The following is a 19211-nucleotide window of genomic DNA, read 5'->3' on the forward strand; positions in this document are numbered from 1 at the left end:
TTCTGTTTCAATAAATACATTTCTCGGTGAAGCATTCAGTGTTTATCCCCTCTCATAATAAAAAACAATTCGCATGATCAAATTCCTTTTATGAGTCCATTTCTAAGCACTCTCTTGATTGAGTAGTGGTAAAATAATGTTATGCTGTCATCAGTGAATATATGTTAGTGTCAATCAAAAACTTGTTTATCAGGATAGATAAGTAACACAATGTCCAGAGAGATCCTTCTTGGTTAAATTGTATACACATATGTTTTATGATTGACTAAAAATAGAAATGGCTATTAAGTGAATCAATGTTATAATAAAACGTTCTGTAAACATATTTGGGTCATCGTTCCACTGAGAAACTGCTTATTGCAGACCCTATTGCTTAGGCTTAAGCGCTAGTGGCTCTGAAACAAGCAGTGTTATATTGTGATCATTTATTAATACCACCTAGTATTCGAGTAAACACCCAGGCTTTTAAACAAAACGTTCTTCCGTCAATCATAGTATGCCTAATCTTAAAACAGCTTTAAGATTTATTGGAAATAAACGCCCTGAAGCTAACACTAACAGAAATGAACTGAAACCCTTTTCACGCATATTTCTAAGATGAAGGACTGAGGCACCGGTAAAATAGACAACGTGGGATAAGGATGAGGATAAGGATGATTGGAAGTGGGCCACTGTCACTTTTAGACTGAGCTGGAGACTCCAAAGATACTACACTGTCTGCATCATTGTGTTGTGAGAGTGGTCTTATGTTCCCACAGGATGAGGGTGTTGCAAAATAAGGCCCATATTTATTCTCTGTTTGCGCTGGATTTGCGTAATTTTTCATGCAAATTCGACGCAAACTTAACTCCATATTTATACTCTGACGCTAGACCCGTCTAGCGTCAAAGTTATGGAGTTTGAGTCATTTTTTGTATGTGAAAATCTACCTTGTGCTAATGACATGCAAGGTAGGCATTCCTGTTCAAAAAAATGACTCTAAGGCATGTGCGCCTTATTTATCCTCTGGCGTCAAAATGACGCACAGGAGGAGGCGGGCCTTAAAACATGGTGCTCAGCCGGATTTGCACCATTTATTAACACATGGGTCACAGCAGGCGTTAAGGGACCTGTGGGCTCATTTCCATGGTCAGAGACCATGGAAGCAGTCCACAGGTGCCCTCCCTGCGCCCAGGGACACCCCCTGCAACCCTCACACACCCCTGGAGGATACCCATGGATGGGGGGACCCATCCATGGTGAGTGCTGGTAAGTGCAGGTAAGTATAATTTAACTAACTTGGGCCCCTTTCCATCCCACTGTGCCCAATGGCCATTCCCAGGGGACAGAAGTCCCCTGGGTTTGGCCATTGGGCAGGGGGACATGACTTCTGTCTTTGCTAAGACAGGAGTCATTTCCATGGGGGTTGTGCGTCAAAAAATGGCGCAAGTCAGGTTAGAGCCAATATTTTTAACTCTAACCTGACTTGGACCATTCTTTGGCGCACAACCCCCAGTCTTCCCTTCGCATCTGCTGCCCGGTTACCATCATTTTTGTGACACTAACCAGGCCGCAGCACCGGCTAACGTCATTCCATGAATAAGGCACCCGGCTGGCGCGTTGGAATGGCATTAGCCGGTGGTAAACTGTTTGACACAAATCTGCCCAAGCGCTGATTTGAAATAAAAAAGTATAAATATGGGCCTAAATGTTTTTCAGTTTCACTTAGGGCATGCCACTGGGATACGTATGAAAGTGAAAAATAACCCTGAATCATATATGTGCCATTTTAAAGCAGAGGACTGACATTCTGTGGTTAACACCAATGGTTAAACTTAAAATGATGCTCATTTTGAAATGTTATTTTAATAACAAAACACATTTTCAATAACCATTTCTTCTTAATGACAAATTGACATCAAGAAAAAATGGTTACCTAAGGTGAATTAACTCCTGCTAAATGAGACACAGCAATTCCCTAAAAGAGGAGAGGGCACTTAAGAAGTCATTACTTGACATTTCAACATCAACTATCAGGTTGGTTATCAAAGGACACCACCAAGCACTTTACATCACTCGGGAATTAATTCAGCAGAAAAGGAAAATATAATGATAGTGGCTGCTAAGAATAATTAGCAACTGCACTAATTCCAGAGCTAATTTGCAGTACTGTAGTCACACATGTATCTGGTTTGCATCCAAAGTGAGATTCCACTGCAACAGAGGTCCACATCATTGTTACATATAAAGCAACACTGACCCCAAACGATAAGGGGGGAAACAAATTCAATTATTAAACATATTCATAAACAGAGATTGATAAGTACTGAAAACCTTCACATTGCTCCTCAATGCAAGCAATCACCATGGATGTTCAAACCAACAGACTAAGGGGGTCATTCCGACCCCGGCGGGCGGCGTGAAACCGCCCAAACACCGCCCCACGGTCAGATGACCGCAGGGGGCATTCCGACTTTCCCGCTGGGCCGGCGGGCGATCTGCAAAAGATCACTGAAAATCTTGCTGGGGCCCTGTTAGGGGGCCCCTGCACTGCCCATGCCAGTGGCATGGGCAGTGCAGGGGCCCCCAGGGGCCCCACGACACCCGTTCCCGCCAGCCTACACCGCCAGGAACAGGCTGGCGGGAAGGGGGTCGGAATCCCCATGGCGGCGCTGCTTGCAGCGCCGCCATGGAGGATTCCTTTGGCCAGGGGAAAAACGGCGGGAAACCGCCGGTTTCCCTTTTCTGACCGCGGCTTTACCGCCGCGGTCAGAATTGGCCAGGAAGCACCGCCAGCCTGTTGGCGGTGCTTCCGTGGTCGTTGGCCCTGGCGGTCAATGACCGCCAGGGTCAGAATGACCCCGATAATGCAGTTACTGTCTCAAAAGACAGAAAATAGGAAGATCATTTTGTTACCAGCTTCCAAGCCATTATAACGTAATTATGGGTTGAGAAAAAGAAAGTCAATCTGTCTGATATAGAGAATTATGCTTTGAGACAGTTGAATGGAAATGTAGTTAAAGTCAACAAACCATTTTAGATGAGAGTGTAGGATGTACACAAATAAAGGATGATGAGCACATTTTTTAATTGTGTGGAGAGAAAAACACCATGATGAATTGTGAACACATCAAGATCTACTCGGTCCAATACAACATCCAAATCCCATTTCAGGAAAGACATAATTTAATTTAGATATAGAATCACCTATGAAAACTGAGTACTTCGAAGTACATTTGCAATATGAGCAGTGCAGATAAAAAGGCAGAGTGTAACGTGCCACCAGAATTTAAACAATTCTTAAATTATGACCAATACTAATTATTCGTGGTGCAGTTTGTTCAAATGGAGCGGCCAATAACCGCAACATATGTGTAAATTAAGCATAATGCACACCAGAAATGCCAATATGCATTTCAAACTCCATGTAAATAATTGTACATCTATCTAATACATTCTTTAGTTAAGAACAAATTTAAAAAAAGTATTCTTCATGGATACATATTAAATCAGCTTCCCAAATCTAAGCTGAATTCTGGCACAATATTTAAACTCTCCATTGTTAGTCTATTCATAATATTGCTTTTCGGATCATTGACTTGACTAAAACTTAACACAAATATATGATCCTAATGGATCAATCAGTCTGTTTAAGAAGACTATAATTCTTTATCATTAAACATGCTGTGACTACCCAGGTAGCATTATTGTTATTATTATTATTATTATTATCATCATTATTATCTCAGAGATCTTACACATATGTCCTTGAACAATGCTGATTTTGTTTTTAGAATCACTGTGGTTTGAGGGGTACTACCTTTTGTAGGGGAAGTGGTCTTATAGGTGAATAAATAGTTTTAGGAGATCTATGTATGTGTTTTCCTGAAAGACTGCAAGCTGGGTGAATGTATTTCAAGTGGATCTGGTGCTTATCAAAGTTGAAGGCGTGGTCCTTTGATCATCTTTCTCCCATGTTTTCTGCGATTAAAATTAGCTAGCAGAACTAATTTTGAGCTGCTAGGTGCTTTTGGTAATTTTCCACCTAAGGTTATGTTAATAGTGATCATTTTAAATATTTACTTCACTCTGAGTCGGTAGTGTTTTTTTAGGATCAGATTCGCTAGATGTAGGTATAGTCTTTTTACTTTGTTTTTAATCTGAAGTTATTAGCTTCCTTTCTTAGGCACACCTGATAGATTACAAAGCAAACCATCTCTAGGAGGGACCAATCCCTATAATGTGTTAGATACTTTCAAGTGACTGTATAAAAACAGTTATATTTGTTTTGGTCCACTTTATAACTTACCCCAGTTTAGAGGTGTATGCAGGTGCAGTTTGAATAGTACATACATACTCCATCATGCACAATGGCCAATCATCATATACATAGGTATGTCTGACAGTGTATGTGTGTGTGTCTATGTGTGCTTGTGCATGGGTGTGTGTGTGATTATGTATCTGGACTCCGCCAGAGGCACTGTTGGACTTTTTCCTTTTTGCAGGGTCATCCCCAATCTTTTTGCCTCCTGCCTCCTATTTTTTCTGACCTGTTTGTCTTGGCTTTAGGACTCTGAGCACTTTACCCCTGCTAACCAGTGCTAAAGTGCATATGCTCTCCTGTGTAAATTGTATTTTTTATTGGCGTATCCATGATTGGCATATTTTATTTACAAGTAAGTCCCTAGCAAAGTGCACACGAGGTGCCCAGAGCCTGTAAATCAAATGCTACTAGTAGGCCTCCAGTACTGGAAGTGCCACCCACATTAGTACCCCTGTAACCATGGTTCAGACCTCCCACTGCCAATTGCCAGTCCTAAACCTTCCCTTTTTATACAAGTAAGGCACCCCTAAGGTAGGCCTTAGGTAGCCCCGTGGGCAGGGTGCAGTGTATGTTAAAGGTAGGACATGTACTTATGTGTTTTACATGTCCTGACAGTGAAATACTGCCAAATTTGATTTTCACAGTTGCAAGGCCTATGTCTCTCATAGGTTAACATGGGGGCTGCCTTTAAATATTATTAAAGTTCACATTCCCTTTAGGAGCAGATAGACCTGTGGAGTTTGGGGTCTTTGAACTCACAATTTAAAAATACATCTTTTAGTGAAGTTGGTTTTTAGATTGTGTTTTTGAAAATGCCACTTTTGGAAAGCTGAGGTTGGCCTTAGAAGAGAAAAGCATAATCTTGGCTTATGAGCTAAGATTAAGGAAGCTGGAAGTCATGAGGCTTCAGTCCAGCTTACATGGTGGCAGCAACAATTTTATGTTCAGTTCTGATGAAGAAGTGCAAATGCCCAGAGACCTGGTGCCCAACTTGAATGAGGGGGTTAACATACAGGGTGTTAACATACACCAGGAGGTTCAGGGGTATGAGCTAGCTCCAGTGGTACGCAGGGTCCCTGAGGTGGATTGGGGAACTGGTATGGGGAGTCATATTCCTTGTAGTGGGGGGGACACTCTACTGGCTCTAGTTGAGAGTGGCAGGGAGAGGGTTTCCCCTCAGGTAGAGGTCATGGTTATGGAGTGTGGAGAGATTCCAGAAGAGTGTGGGTTGAGTGTCAGGGACAGTCAGGTGCTGTCTCACGAATATGTGACAGAACAACTAGGTCCTAAACAAATATAGCCTAAACCACTACTGCTAAACAACTAAAAAGTCTCTACAACTAAGTACTGAACAACTACTGTCTGAACAACTACTGTGTCTGAATAACAATTGCCTGAACAACTAATATATATATATATTCTAAACAACTAATAAACCATAAAAACCAAAAGGAAAACCTTACCTTAAAATTAGTTGTTCAGGCAATTGTTATTCTGACACAGTAGTTGTTCAGACAGTAGTTGTTCAGTACTTAGTTGTAGAGACTTTTTAGTTGTTTAGCAGTAGTGGTTCGGGCAAGTAGTGGTTTAGACCTAGTTGTTCAGGATGTTTCCCGTTTGGTTAATTTATGTGAGGGGCTGTGTGATGTGATTGCTGCAGAGCATATGTCCAGTCCTTGTTTTCCAGAGCTACGTCAACACCAGGTGGGGTGTGAGTTCTCTGACCCCAGGGAACTTACACTGGAGGCAGACCTCTGGGTGAGTGCCAGAGAGTCTGAAGAGGCATTTGGAGGTGCTCCTGGAGGTAGTGGTCTAGGTGTTTCCCAACCAGGTGAGGTGGGAAAGGCTGGCAGTGTCCCAGGTAGGTCCCAGTGTAGTGGAATGGGTGAGGGACCCCATGTCCTATCTCAGAGGAGAGGGAATGGGGTGGACTGAGTCCCAGGGTGCCCGAGATCCAATCCCAGGTCCTGGAGGGTTCCATGAGTGAACGCAAGGAGGGGAGCCTAGCCTATGCCGTAGGGCCTCTGCTGAGGGAGACCCCAGAGTGTCAGGAGAACTTGGGGGGGGCGACTGTAGCCAGCGTCCCACCAGTTCTGGCATCTGGCAGTACCGCTCCTAGTGAAGGGGTGCAGAAGTCCAGACAGAGGGCCTAGAGGGGGTTGCAGGCCCCAGTGGAGAACCAGGAGGGCCAGGGGTTAGCACTGAGGTCAGAGCTCCCAGGAATGACCTTGGTGATACCACTTCGGTGCTGGAGGAATCCAGGCTCTGCCAGGTGGGCAGAGGTCAGGAGACCTGTGCCAGCCAGACTCTAATGCAGCTCTTAGGGAAGGTGTTTCCCTTGTGGGAGGTAGGTGTGCTTACCAGGAACTCCTGACTTGCCAAGCCTTGGTTCAGCCTTAGGGTACAGACCATAGGCTGAAGGGTCCGGTGCAGGGGGTAAACCCTGACCTGATGGGGGCAGAGGTTTGCCCAATCACCCCCCCCCCAGTGTGACTTCTTGGGGTACTCTCCCTGGTTGGGGGCGGGTGCAGAACCTTGGGAGTAGGGGCAGGGGAGAGAGAGACTCACTCTTGACCCCAGTTCAATCCAAGGGTACCGACCCTGGTTTGAAAGTCAGGTTCAGGGTGTCCTACTGCTAACAGTGCCCCTACCATGTTGGACTCTGGGGGTGCCGCTCCTGGGGGGGTACAGAGTCCCAGAGGCTGTAATCCCTGACCTGGTGGAAGGGAGAGTGGTCAAAGGGTGCCAGGCACCTGGGGCTAATGCCCTCCACTCTCCAAAGTCACAGTGGTTGGAGAGCCTTGAAAGGCCTGCGGCCTGGCTCTCATCCCTGACAGCTATCAGTGGCCACTGTGGCTTGCTGTCCTGGTGGACAGAGTTGCCCCTGGTGGGGACAGGAGTCAAACCCAGGGGGTAGAGTGGGCCACACCACTGTGTTGGCCACGATGTTACTGTCTGCCCCCTGGGATACATCTGTGAGCAAAGTAAAGTTAGGTGCTGCACAGATGGTATCTGCAGGTGAGGACAAGGGTTCCCCATGGGTTAGCTTAGTGTGCTGGCCCTGAGAATATGGACAGAGGGATCCAACTGGAGTCAGAAAGGTGTAGAACCGGAAAATGCCCCTGGTGTTGTGGGCCTGGGTCCTTGTTCTATCTCCTAAATCAGGGAAGTCCTTTAAGGTATTGATTGGTCTCCCCTGGCTTTAGGCTGGTGGGGGGTCGTGTTGGACTTTTTCCTTTTTGCATGGTCATCCCCAATCTTTTTACCTTCTGCCTCCTATTTTTTCTGACCTGTTTTTGTTGGCTTTAGGACTCTGAGCACTTTACCCCTGCTAACCAGTGCTAATGATCATATGCTCTCCTGTGTAAATTGTATTGTTGATTGGCTTATCCATGATTGGCATATTTGATTTACTAGTAAGCCACTAGTAAAGTGCACAAGAGGTGCCCAGGGCCTGTAAATCAAATGCTACTAGTGGGCCTGCAGCACTAGCTGTGCCACCCACATTAGTAGCCCTGTAAACTTGGCTCAGACCTGCCACTGCAGTGTCTGTGAGTACAGATCTGAACTGCCAATTCGACTTGGCAAGTGTACCAACTTGCCAGGCCTAAATCTTCCCTTTTTATACATGTAAGGCACCCCTAAGGTAGGCCCTAGGTAGCCCCGTGGGCAGGGTGCAGTGTATGTTAAAGGTGGGACATGTACTTATGTGTTTTACATGTCCTGACAGTGAAATACTACCAAATTCGGTTTTCACTGTTGCAAGGCCTATCTCTCTCAGAGGTTAACATGGGGACTGCCTTTAAATATTACTAAAGCACAGATCCCCTTTTGGAGCAGATAGACCTGTGGAGTTTGGGGTCTCTGAACTCACAATTTAAAAATACATCTTTTGGTGAAGTCGTTTTTTAGATTGTGTGTTTGAAAATGCCACTTTTAGAAAGTAGGCATTTTCTTGCTTAAACCATTCAGTGACTCTGCCTGTTTGTGGATTCCTTGTCTGGGTCAGTTTGACACTTGGGCGGTTTGCACCTCTCTCTAGACAGTGACACAAAGGGAGCTGGGGTATAGTCTGAATATCCTGATGAGCCATCTGTGCTAGGTGGGAAGGGGAGTGGCCACTCACACCTGAAAGGGCTGTGCCTGCCCTCACACAATGCAGTCTTCAACCCCCTGATGTGTGTCTGGAGCCTGGCCTGGGCAAGGCAGGATCTCACAAACAAGAGAGACTTTCTTTTGAAGTAGGCCTTCTTCAAAGGCAGAAAGGGGTATAAGAAGAGTACCCAAAACCCCTGCAGATCAGATCACTTCTGGAATCAAGAGGAACCTCTGCCAAGGAGAAGAGCTGAGGAGAAGTGCTGCCCCTGCCTGTGACTGTGCTTGTTGGGCTATCCTGCATCTACTGCTTCTGATTGTGAAAGGGGACAAAGACTGGACTTTGTGGTATATTCCTGCTTGTGAAGAATCTCCAAGAGCTTGGACTGAGCTTTCTCCATGTTCTGAAATCTCAGGGCCAACAAAGACTTCCCCTACCAGCACCTGGACTCTCTGCTGAGACTCCTACCCTGACAAGTGGTGCCCTATCAAGTCCCTGGGCCCTTGAAAGGAGAAGCTGATGAAAATCCAAGAAAACTGACTTCGGACGACTGCAGACCAACGCCGCTGCTGAATCCCGTGATGCTGCTTGCAACCGACTTCATGGTCCTCGCTGGAGTGCAATGACCCTCGCAGGCCTGACTCCGCCGCAGCCCCTCCAAAGTCCCTGACTCCGTGGAAGTCACTGCACCACGTCAAGACCACCAGATATCGACTCCGTCCCAAGTGCGCAGATTCAATGCTTCACGCCGATGCTGCCTCACCTCCACCCCTCCACAGCAAGGGTCCGATGCCTCTTTGTTACACCTCTGCTCCTTTGCCCTGCAGCACTGGAACCGACGCCGCCTCGGATCCAGCGACGTGGTGATCCCTGGCTCATTTCCACCCTTTACTACGGTACCGTACCTGGGGGTCTCCGTGACTCCGGGTCCGGTCCCATTGGCGTCAGATTGCTGAGAAAAACTCTGTCACGACACTGTGTTATCACCTCATCGAAGCATTTTGTGTTTCTAAGCGCTATTTTTGAATTTAATCTTTAAAAATTCATAACTTGACTTGTATATGTCAGAGTTTTGTCGTTTTGGTCTTGTTTTGTTTAGATAAATATTGGCTATTCTTCTAAGCCTGCGTTGAGTCATTTTGTGGTGTTTTTACTATATTACTGTGTGTTGGTACAAATACTTTACAGCTGGTCTCTGAAGTTAAGCGTACCTGCTTGTGCCAAGCTACAAAGGGGACGTGTAGGGGTTAACTGAGTGTAAGTCTCCTTTACTCTGACTAGAGTGAGGGTCCTTGCTTGGACAGGGGGTAACCTGACTGCCAACCAAAGACTCCATTTCTAACAGACACGCTCAGACTTTCTTTTCTTGGAACAGGTATTTCAGTGGCGATTACATCAGGTAGCTTGTAAGTTCAATGCAGTGTTTAGTCTGAAGTTCTCAAAAAACTCTCATGTGAGAAGAACTGTAGATTTTAACATGTGATTAGATTTTGCATTTTATGTGAAGGAACAGTTTCTGCACTGTGAGGCCAAATGAATGGGCTTTGTCTATGGAGGATGCCAGGTATAAATGATCACATTTTGCCTGCCTTTCAGCAGCACAGCATTATCCTTCATCATGGTAAGTGCTGCATTGACATCTGAACCTTTGTATTGTACATACAACTGGAACATCAATTGAGATGAGGGCTTGTGATTATCTATATCACAGGAGATAGATAAATGTTTAAAGGTTGCAGCTAAACCTTTTTCCCATGTAGAAGTGAGCAGAAGACAAGTTTGACTGAAGCTGTAGTTTTAGACACTCCCCTCTGTTGTTCTGAAGGAAGGACAAGACCAAATTATTCTTGAGAATTTTGTGGTTCACCCCATCAAATTCTGCCAATAGATCTAATAGGAACAAGACTTTGGGGTCGACTACACATAGTGAAAATAGGAGGTTTTTATGAATGTGGATTTATTTCCCCTTATTGGCCTGAAGCCCACGTGCAAACCATAATGAATATTGTTTAGTTCAAAGAATATTAGTGCTTGCTGACCATATCACCCTTCAGGATTTTGCTGGGAAGAAGAATGCTCAACACAGTGTGATCGTTAAATGGCTGATAGTGGTTTGCAGAATGTGTTCAACAACTGGATTTATAGTAGCTAGTTGGACATGCTGCGGGAATAAATCTTGGTGGAAGTTGACATTTATTTCAGCAATCCCTATGATTAAGATATTGATTTATTAGTGGGTGGTCTGGGAACAGAGGAAACAGAGGAAGTAGTGTCCTGCAAAATTTCTAGTGGCCTTGAAGACGGGCGGGACTGGGAAACAGCCGTACCTCCAGTATGGGCAAAGGAGGGGTGGCTGAAAACAGGAGATTATAATGATTCCCTAATTAAACTATTATCCTGGAATGTGGCAGGTGTGCAATCTAAATCAACTAACCCGGAGTGGAGTAGTTCTATAGATCAACATCACATCATCCTTCTTCAGGAGACGTGGGCAACCTCAATGACCCACAGACCAGGATATTGGTCCTTCCAGAAGCCTCACTCCCATCATTGTCTGGGAGGGCTTCAGGAGGGCTAATAATCTGGCTGAAAGACGATCTGTTTCCCAAGGTGAAGGAACTAACGTGCCCCACTAGAGACATACTAGCAGTGGAGATCAAATCTAGTAATTCAAAGGGGCACACCCGTATAGTGATCATAAATATTTATATTAGACCTGGTTCATGAAAAACTCAGATTTCTATGTTGAACGATCTTACGGACCTCTTGAACCAGTGGTCAGGGGCACAGGGCATAATTATTGCAGGAGACTGTAACATGCAGTTAAACTGCAAGGATGATTATCTATGAGAAGGAATTCAGTTTTCAGACCCTTGGGATAAGTCAGGCCCAGTACAAGACATAGCAAAGAAATCTGAGGGAGCGGTAACCGTACTTGAGAATTTAATAAACAACACAGGATTAAGAGTAGTAAATGGGAATACGAAGGCGGACACTCCGGCAATGCCCACATACAAAAAAGGATCATATACGAGTCACCTAGATTATATCTTAATTGATGGTATTCTTTGGCATTCCCTTATTGATATGACTGTCACTCCTAGGGTCGATAGTGACCACCAAGCTCTCTGCACAGCTTTTTCATCCTCTGCATTCAACAGCAGTAATCTAATCAAACGGGTGATGGACAATAATCTAACACTGTCTAACGACTAAAAGAACGTAAGATGGGAAGCCGTGGCAGATGATATAAAGTTCCAGATTTCAATCTACAAGGTAGTTAAAATGACTCTACTCCCCCTGAAGCACACTGACTTTGCACTGGAGGACCTGACTAACCTGCATTGCTCCTTGGTCAAACGGCTGAGACCTCTTTTTCTGGTAGTAAGAAAACGGGGGAAAACCACAGATAGATCATTGAGATGGTTCTCTAGTTCTTGCAGACAGGCCAAATTACAGCTGTTGGAAGCATTACAGAAAAGAAATAGTCGGGAGATAAGAGCGACAAGGTCTTCCTATAAAATAGTGTTGGAAAATGCCAAAAAAGAGTGGGAAATTAACGAATGGAATGCCCTGGTAGGCGTCCTTCAAAAGGGGGATACAAAATTGTTCTTGATATTAGTGGTAGAAAAGGAACATCCTCAAAAAGCGGAGAGTTATCCAACAATTTTGCCAGCAGTTTGGGTGTCACATTTTGAAAATCTTTATAGTGCGGACTTGAATAACTGTACCACTGAACATCTACTCACACCTGAAGGGCTCTGTATCCCCCATACTCTATCTCTTGGGAAAGTTAACCCGTCAAGTTTTGATCTGGGTTTTTTCTCCTTGAAAGAAACTACTTTGGCTCTTCAAACACTACGTAAAGGAAAGGACCCTGGCCCGATGGTGTCCCAGGTGACTTGTACTTATCTCGACCTAGAATCAGGTCTTTGTATCTAAACACACTTAGCAATGCGATCCTGAGGGGTAGTGAGCTCCCCTCTACATGGCGAGGAGCAATGATAGTCCCCATTTACAAAAAGGGAGATAGGGAATCACCAGCTAATTTTAGACCAATAAGTTTGATCAATGTGAGCCAAAAGGTATTTTGTAAGCAGGTTTTGACCAGACTCCAGATATGGATGGAGAATATCCAGGTCCTCTCTGATTTTCAAACAGGATTCAGGAAAGGAGTAAGTACAATAGATCAGGTATTTAGATTTAATCTCCTTTGTTGGAAATACCTATAAAAAAGACCATCTGTACGTATCTTTTATTGATTTAAAGACTGCCTACGATCTGGTCCCACGCGACTTGCTGTGGAATGTCCTGGAGTCTTACAATATTAACAGCAAATTACTGAGATTGATAAAACACCTTCACGAGTGAATTTATGCTCAGGTCCGATGGTCACAGGGTGGTAACTTGATAGAAGTTATACCCATTGCAAAAGGGGTCAGGCAAGGTTGTGTACTAGCCCCTACCCTGTTCAGCCTCTTTAATAACAGTGTAGTAGATCAGCTGATGAGATGTAATCATTATGCACCTAAGTTAGCAGGAGCACCAGTCCCTATTTTAATGTTTGTGGACAACACTCTACTGATCTCAAGAACCCCAATGGGTCTCCAAAATGAATTGGATGCTTTCTCTATGTTCTGTGAGAAGAGGGGCCTTGCAATAAACCCAGATAAGTCCAAATTTATGGTTTGTAACTCGCATAAGGAATTCAGGGGGAAAATTACTGTAGGCGGCCAACTGATAGAATGAGTCAGCCAGTTCGATTACCTGGGACTCAGATTAGCGGACGACCAACAATGGTCAGCACAAATTGGAAAGAGTGCCTCTGTCCTTCGGCAGAGGTCAGCAGTGATAGGGAAGAAAATTAAAGACTCTTTAGAGGGGGAAATCTCACCAGCTATCACTGTATTTAAGGCTGCTGCAGTGGCAGCCTCAACCTATGGTGCCGAGCTTTAGGGCCACTGTAACTCCAGGAGTCTGACATTGGTTGAAAACCGATTCATACGTAATTTGTTGTGCTTGCTGATGAGCACACCCCACATCCCCCTTAGATTTGATCTAGCGCTAAATGAGATCCATAACGAAATTGCTTTGAAACCATTTTTGTATTGGGTGCGCCTCTGGTCATCTGACCATTTGGTATCCTTCCAAGTAGCCGCTGCAGAGTTACTTACTCTTGAGGGTGCAATGTCAATTCCTTGGTTTAAATGTGTTAGAGATATGTGCCAAAGTATGAAAATGGAGGAGGTGTTGAGAGATCCCCGCAGCTTAACCAAAGGAGTGAAACCACGTATAAAGCGATGCTATTGGGAGATGGTTCTGATTCAGATTTGGTCCAAACAGGGGCAAGGCAGTAGGGCAATACAGTTTCTAGACCACAAATGTACCCCAAAGTTCAAAACCTATATGGACAACGTAAAACCTCCTTACATTGAAAGCCTTTTTATTAAATTTAGATTAGGGACTTTGCCGTTAAAGACATTTACCACGAGTTGGAGCAAGGAAGACAGCAATTCGAGTTCCTGCCATTTTGGCCCCATGCAACCTGAGACCCTTGCACATTTTGTATTATTTTGCCCTAGATACTTGGTCCCTAGGAAAAGGTGGATTATCCTTTTATGTAGATCTCTTGGGATAAGAAATTATAAGGCATCTCTTCGCATATTGAGAAGTGACACAAGTGATAAGGTAGTCTTTGCAGTCGTGGGGTATCTCCAATGTGCATGGGTGGTAAGATCAAGAGAATACCTCTGTGACTGATTTGCAAATACGCAAAAACACCTGGTCAAATGCAGATTAACTCAAGGGACCTAAGCAGAAAGGCTACAACTGTGTAATTCTATTGAGTGTTTTAATGGGCTTTTATTCAATGTATATATGTTTATATTAGTCTAACTTTTTAGAGTGGGGCAGGGATATTTAATGTATTGGATGGCACTTTTTTTCTACTTGATTTTTAACAACCATTGTGTGAATATGTCATATTATTCTTATACTGATGCTTTTATGGCTTTTAGCCGAAATAAAAAATAAAGACAGTGATTTATTAGTTGCAGCGGCCAGATGGGAAACATGAGGCTTTTACTTTTCCTGAGTAAACTACATAAGAGAAATGCACTGATAGTTAGGAAACCTAGAATGCCTTGGCATTGTTGGTTATATAAGGGCAAATGGAGATTAATCTGGGTTTTCCCAGGTGGTGTCCTACCATATTGTGTCAAAGGTTGAGGTCTGTGCCTGATTGTTTCACGTTCCATAAATTATCAGAAGAATTTTAATAACTTGCTAGGATCCAAAGTATCACACAAACAAATATCAGGCTCACATAACACTTCACAATGGTTTTAAAGTTGTTAGACTAGACAAGAATAACATGGGGGTACTTATTAAAAGGCTTGGGATTTAGATTCCAATTCAGTTGGAGTTTTTACCTATGTATGGAGATTGCATTGATAAATATCTGTACAAAATGATGTGTGACATGGATGAAAGATGGCCATCACTGCTCTTTTTTTACTTTTGACTGGGCATCCTAATTTGGCTTTGTGGGCCATCCATTGCTCGTAGAAGGATGAAAAATTTTGCTGATTCTGACAGCAGTGATTAGGGCCTAGTTTTTTTCTTTTCTTGGATTTGATCACCAACACTGAAGATGGGTATTTGTTCCCAGTTGATCTATTTGTGCTGTAGAGTTCCTCTGAGCTCAAACGGCTCTACTTTTTCAACTGTTTAATGCTTCAACTAGTTGGGGTCACCAGGGTTCATAATTCAGATTTTTAAATGCAAGTTCAGGCCAAACACGATGGATTGTGGGCCGGCTACCGGGGCCCATTGGACCCTCAGAACAAAAGTACCTAAATCGTGGTCGCATCGATGAAGATGTGGCGAGCAGGCTGAAGTGATGCGTTGGTGTTGATCCCTGCAGTGAAGGTGATGCATTGATCTTTCCCATGCAGAAGTGAAGATGCGTTGATTACCTCCACACAGCAGCGGGTTCAAGATGCAGTGGTTCTTATGGTGTTGCGCCAAGGTTGATCTGTGCTGGGGAGGCAATACATTGGCTCCAACCCATGCAATGTGACAGATGCGGCAGTTCCATGCAACAGGGTGATGCACCAGTTTCGATCCACACAGAGGCGACAATGTGTTGGTTCTGACTGGAACAGCATTATATTCCAAGGGCCCAGGATTGGATTGGCCCCACTTTTCTAGGCAAAACTCACAGTTGGCAGAGTCAGGTGCTTTAGCAAATGAGCAAGCCCTTGTAGTCATTTTGGCTCTGCGTTACAGAGATGAAGGTCCAGTCCTTCTTACTCTCAGGCACTAAGGGCAGCAAGGCAACACAGCAGATCAGGAGTGCAGCAGAGCAGCAATCCAGCAGGGTGGTGGTCCTTTTAGCGGCACAGCAGTCCTTCTTCCTGGCACAGTATCCACAGGTCCAGACGTGTTATGAGTTGGGGGTGACTGGGGTCCAATAATTATACCCAGTTGTGCCTTTGAAGTGGGGGAAACTTCAAAGAGAGGCTTTTGAAGTGTACAATGTCCTGCTGTTCGTGCTCTGGCTCCAGACTCACTACAGCAGGGTATGCAGTCTTGTACAGAACACAGCCTATTCATCTGTAAGTGTCAGCTCCTCCCTCCCATTCTGCCCACGATGGCCCATCGGCTTTGGATGGTCCATCAGTCACACCTAAATTATTTTTGTGTGTGGCTGTCTTTAGGGAATGCACAAAGCCCATCTTTCACCCACACCAGATGTCTATTCAGAAACAGACACAAGGCACCAAATGGGGAAAGCAAGAAAATGCCAATGTTCCAAAATGGCATTCTCAGAACTACAATTTAAAATTCAACTTCACCATAAGTTGTGATTTTAAAATGTGATTCCAGAGACATAAAACTTGGGGTCCCCATCTCTTCCCAATTGGAAATTACACTTATAAAATGTAGTAAGGTAATCCTAATGTTATCCAGTGGGAGAGACTTAAAAACTTAAAATATATGTCCTACTTTTTAAATACACTGCACCCTGCCCTTGCGCTGTCCAGGGCCTACCTTTGGGGTGTCTCAGATGTACTAAAAAAGAATCTCTGGGATTGGTAAGAGGGTTCATTTGCCATGGCAACATGGCAGATGAAAACTGCACACATGGGCTCTGCAATGGCAGGCCTGAGACACGTTTTAGTGTTACTAAAGTGTGTGGCAATATCAGTGCTGCAGGCCCACTAGTAGCATTTATTTTACAGGCCCTGGGCACAGGTAGTACACTTTTATACAGTCTTATAAGTAAATATTCCAATCGTGGTAAAGCAGTGTTACCAAGTTTTTAACAGAGAGCACATGTACACTAGCATTGGTTAGCAGTGGTAAAGTCCCCAGGGTCCTAAAACCAGCAAAAATGAGTTCAGCAAAGCAAGAGGTCTGAAGGCAAAAAGTCAGTGGAAATCACTTCAAGGATGCCAGGTCTAACAAGGTGCAACTACCAAAGAACGTTAAGGTCAAATTTAAATCATGACTATCATCCCTACATGCATGAAAACCTGAGCAGAAAGAGATTGAGGATGAAAATGACATAATGTAGAAATAATTTCTAAATTGCAGCCGAAGCTAGGTACGATTCCATTGTTGTATTAGCCCATGCAAAACGGAATTCAGAAAATAATTCCAAGAATACTCCTGCGAAAATTGAAACGGTGTTTCCGCCCCATAAGTACACCAGGGAACATTTTAAAATTTAAAAACAGTCCGAACTTTGTTTCAGAGGTAGAAGGATATTTACAGGAGTAGATTCCAGAAGGTATATCTGGTTCATAGCATGGACCACATGACGATAAAGTGGAAAACTATGCTGCGGGGATTATATACTATACCACTCAGTTTACACAAACATTTATGAAGCAAGTGCATTAAACCTCTAGGTCAGCTTATTTCTATTGCTTTTGTTACTATTCATTTGTATAGCGCGCACCTAACAGTGGCGTGTTTTGGCAATGGACTGATTAAAAAAGTGCAGAAACCCAATGCATGTTTTTCTAGAACTGAGTTCAGCTTGCCGACCACAATGATGCTCTTTCCCCGTCTTCACTGAACCTCTGCTGTAGGAAATGCCTTTTAATACACTAGTCATGGAATAACCGCCATGTTTTTCCTTCAAAAATATGTCTTCGAATTCTGAGCCAGAAAACTAATGTATGGGATGTCATATACTAATTCCCAAGCAGGCTCATCTTGGTAGCATGCTGTACAAGGAGAATTTAAATAAAGATACAAATGCACTAAATAAATATGTATGCAGATCTTTCAATTATTATTTGCTTACTGGAATGCGTTTTGTTGCGAAACGCCACAGCTGATAATAAACACGAGTCATTCCGGACTTGCCTCCAAGGGGGACTGCTGAGTGGCAGCTTATTGGCCTTCATGCGGCTCAGAGTCTAATTAGAATTAGTGTGCAAGCCAAAAAGAGTCTTTTTTGAACCGCACCGAAACTTCTGTCCTCCCAGAGGAGCGCGCCATTATTTGCATTCATGAAGCTTGGTATTCAAATGCTACTTTTAATGAATGTCTTATAAGTTCTCTTTGGTGCACGCATGTATTCCTTGAGGATAAAGTCCTGCAAAATAATACAAGGATTTGAATAGTGATGAAGTCAGAAATGTCTCTGATGTAGCACTGATGAAAACTAAAGGACACCCGTGCACCCTACAAGGAACAAACCCTCATGTTCACAAACTGAGCATAAAGTCATTTAATTACCATTATTTTTGACAACTTACTAAATCATTATTACCAGCCTTGTTCTCAAATGTGGAAGAAGTGATTTGCAGTTCACATCTTTTTTTCTATTAAGTTGAAATATTTTCTTTTTATGTTTTCTAAATTTGGAATAGTTATTGACCGTGCAGCATACTAAAAGAGCAAAGTAAAAGCTATATTCACAAATTTATCGATGGTCAGATTTATCAGTCTTTCATGCAAGCCACTTTGATGAGCTGCACTGCATGAAGCGCAGCAACGTGCATTATTTTCCATTATATGACCTATGCCTGTCCTTTCCTAGCGCTGGTGCACATTTGGCTGCCTAGTGCCATTGTAGGCAGGCTTATTTTTCTAGATGAAGGGACACCTTCCTCCACAAAAACAATCCTCAGAGGAATTTCCCCTTTCTATATGTGCCGCACAATGTAGCGCACTTATAAAGAGGAACAAATGAGGGAAAAAATACATATTTTCCTTCTTACACCTCCCCTGGGCAGGCATAGCATGTTGACACATTCCCGGGTCTACCACTAATGGTAAATGTGGGAATGCACCAACATTTAGGGTGGATGTGTGGGAACACCCACGCTCCACCCATGTAATGTTTCTTTGGGACAAAGTAATGCAAGGCAGCGATTTGCGCTGTCATGTGTTACTCCACATTTACCAAGTCATGTAGGGCCAAATAAGATGGCCTGATGTGACTTGATAAATATCATTCAATTATCTGCTTTGCCCTTGCACCCCCTTGCATGGTGCAAGGGTGATGCAAAACCTTGATGAGTATGGGCCCAATTTAAAACTCTAAACATATGCAACTAAATGTACATAAACAGTATTTCTGTGTTTTAGTACTACACAGCGTTTGTGAATTACTTGGTCCCATGATGTTGGTATGGTGTTGGTCAGAGTTGTCGATTCCAAGTGGTAGACTTGTCTGGAAGGATGTTCAATATACATTATTGGGCACAGGACTAGTAAAGTTATCTCTCTGCCAGAAGATAATATGGCTGGTCTTTTTGTGTGTTTCAAATAGTCAGATGAAGGGACTCC

At 43.7% G+C, this 19211-nt stretch overlaps 1 protein-coding gene across 1 annotated transcript in view; it reads left to right on the forward strand.

The window, feature by feature from the left end:
• The window catches only part of MGAT4C (MGAT4 family member C), a 943730-nt gene that overhangs the window by 544897 nt on the left and 379622 nt on the right, over positions 1–19211 (forward strand). The gene's annotated exons all lie outside the window — the stretch shown is intronic.

This window comes from Pleurodeles waltl, chromosome 4_1, assembly GCF_031143425.1.
Source record: "Pleurodeles waltl isolate 20211129_DDA chromosome 4_1, aPleWal1.hap1.20221129, whole genome shotgun sequence".
Lineage (NCBI taxonomy): Eukaryota > Metazoa > Chordata > Amphibia > Caudata > Salamandridae > Pleurodeles > Pleurodeles waltl.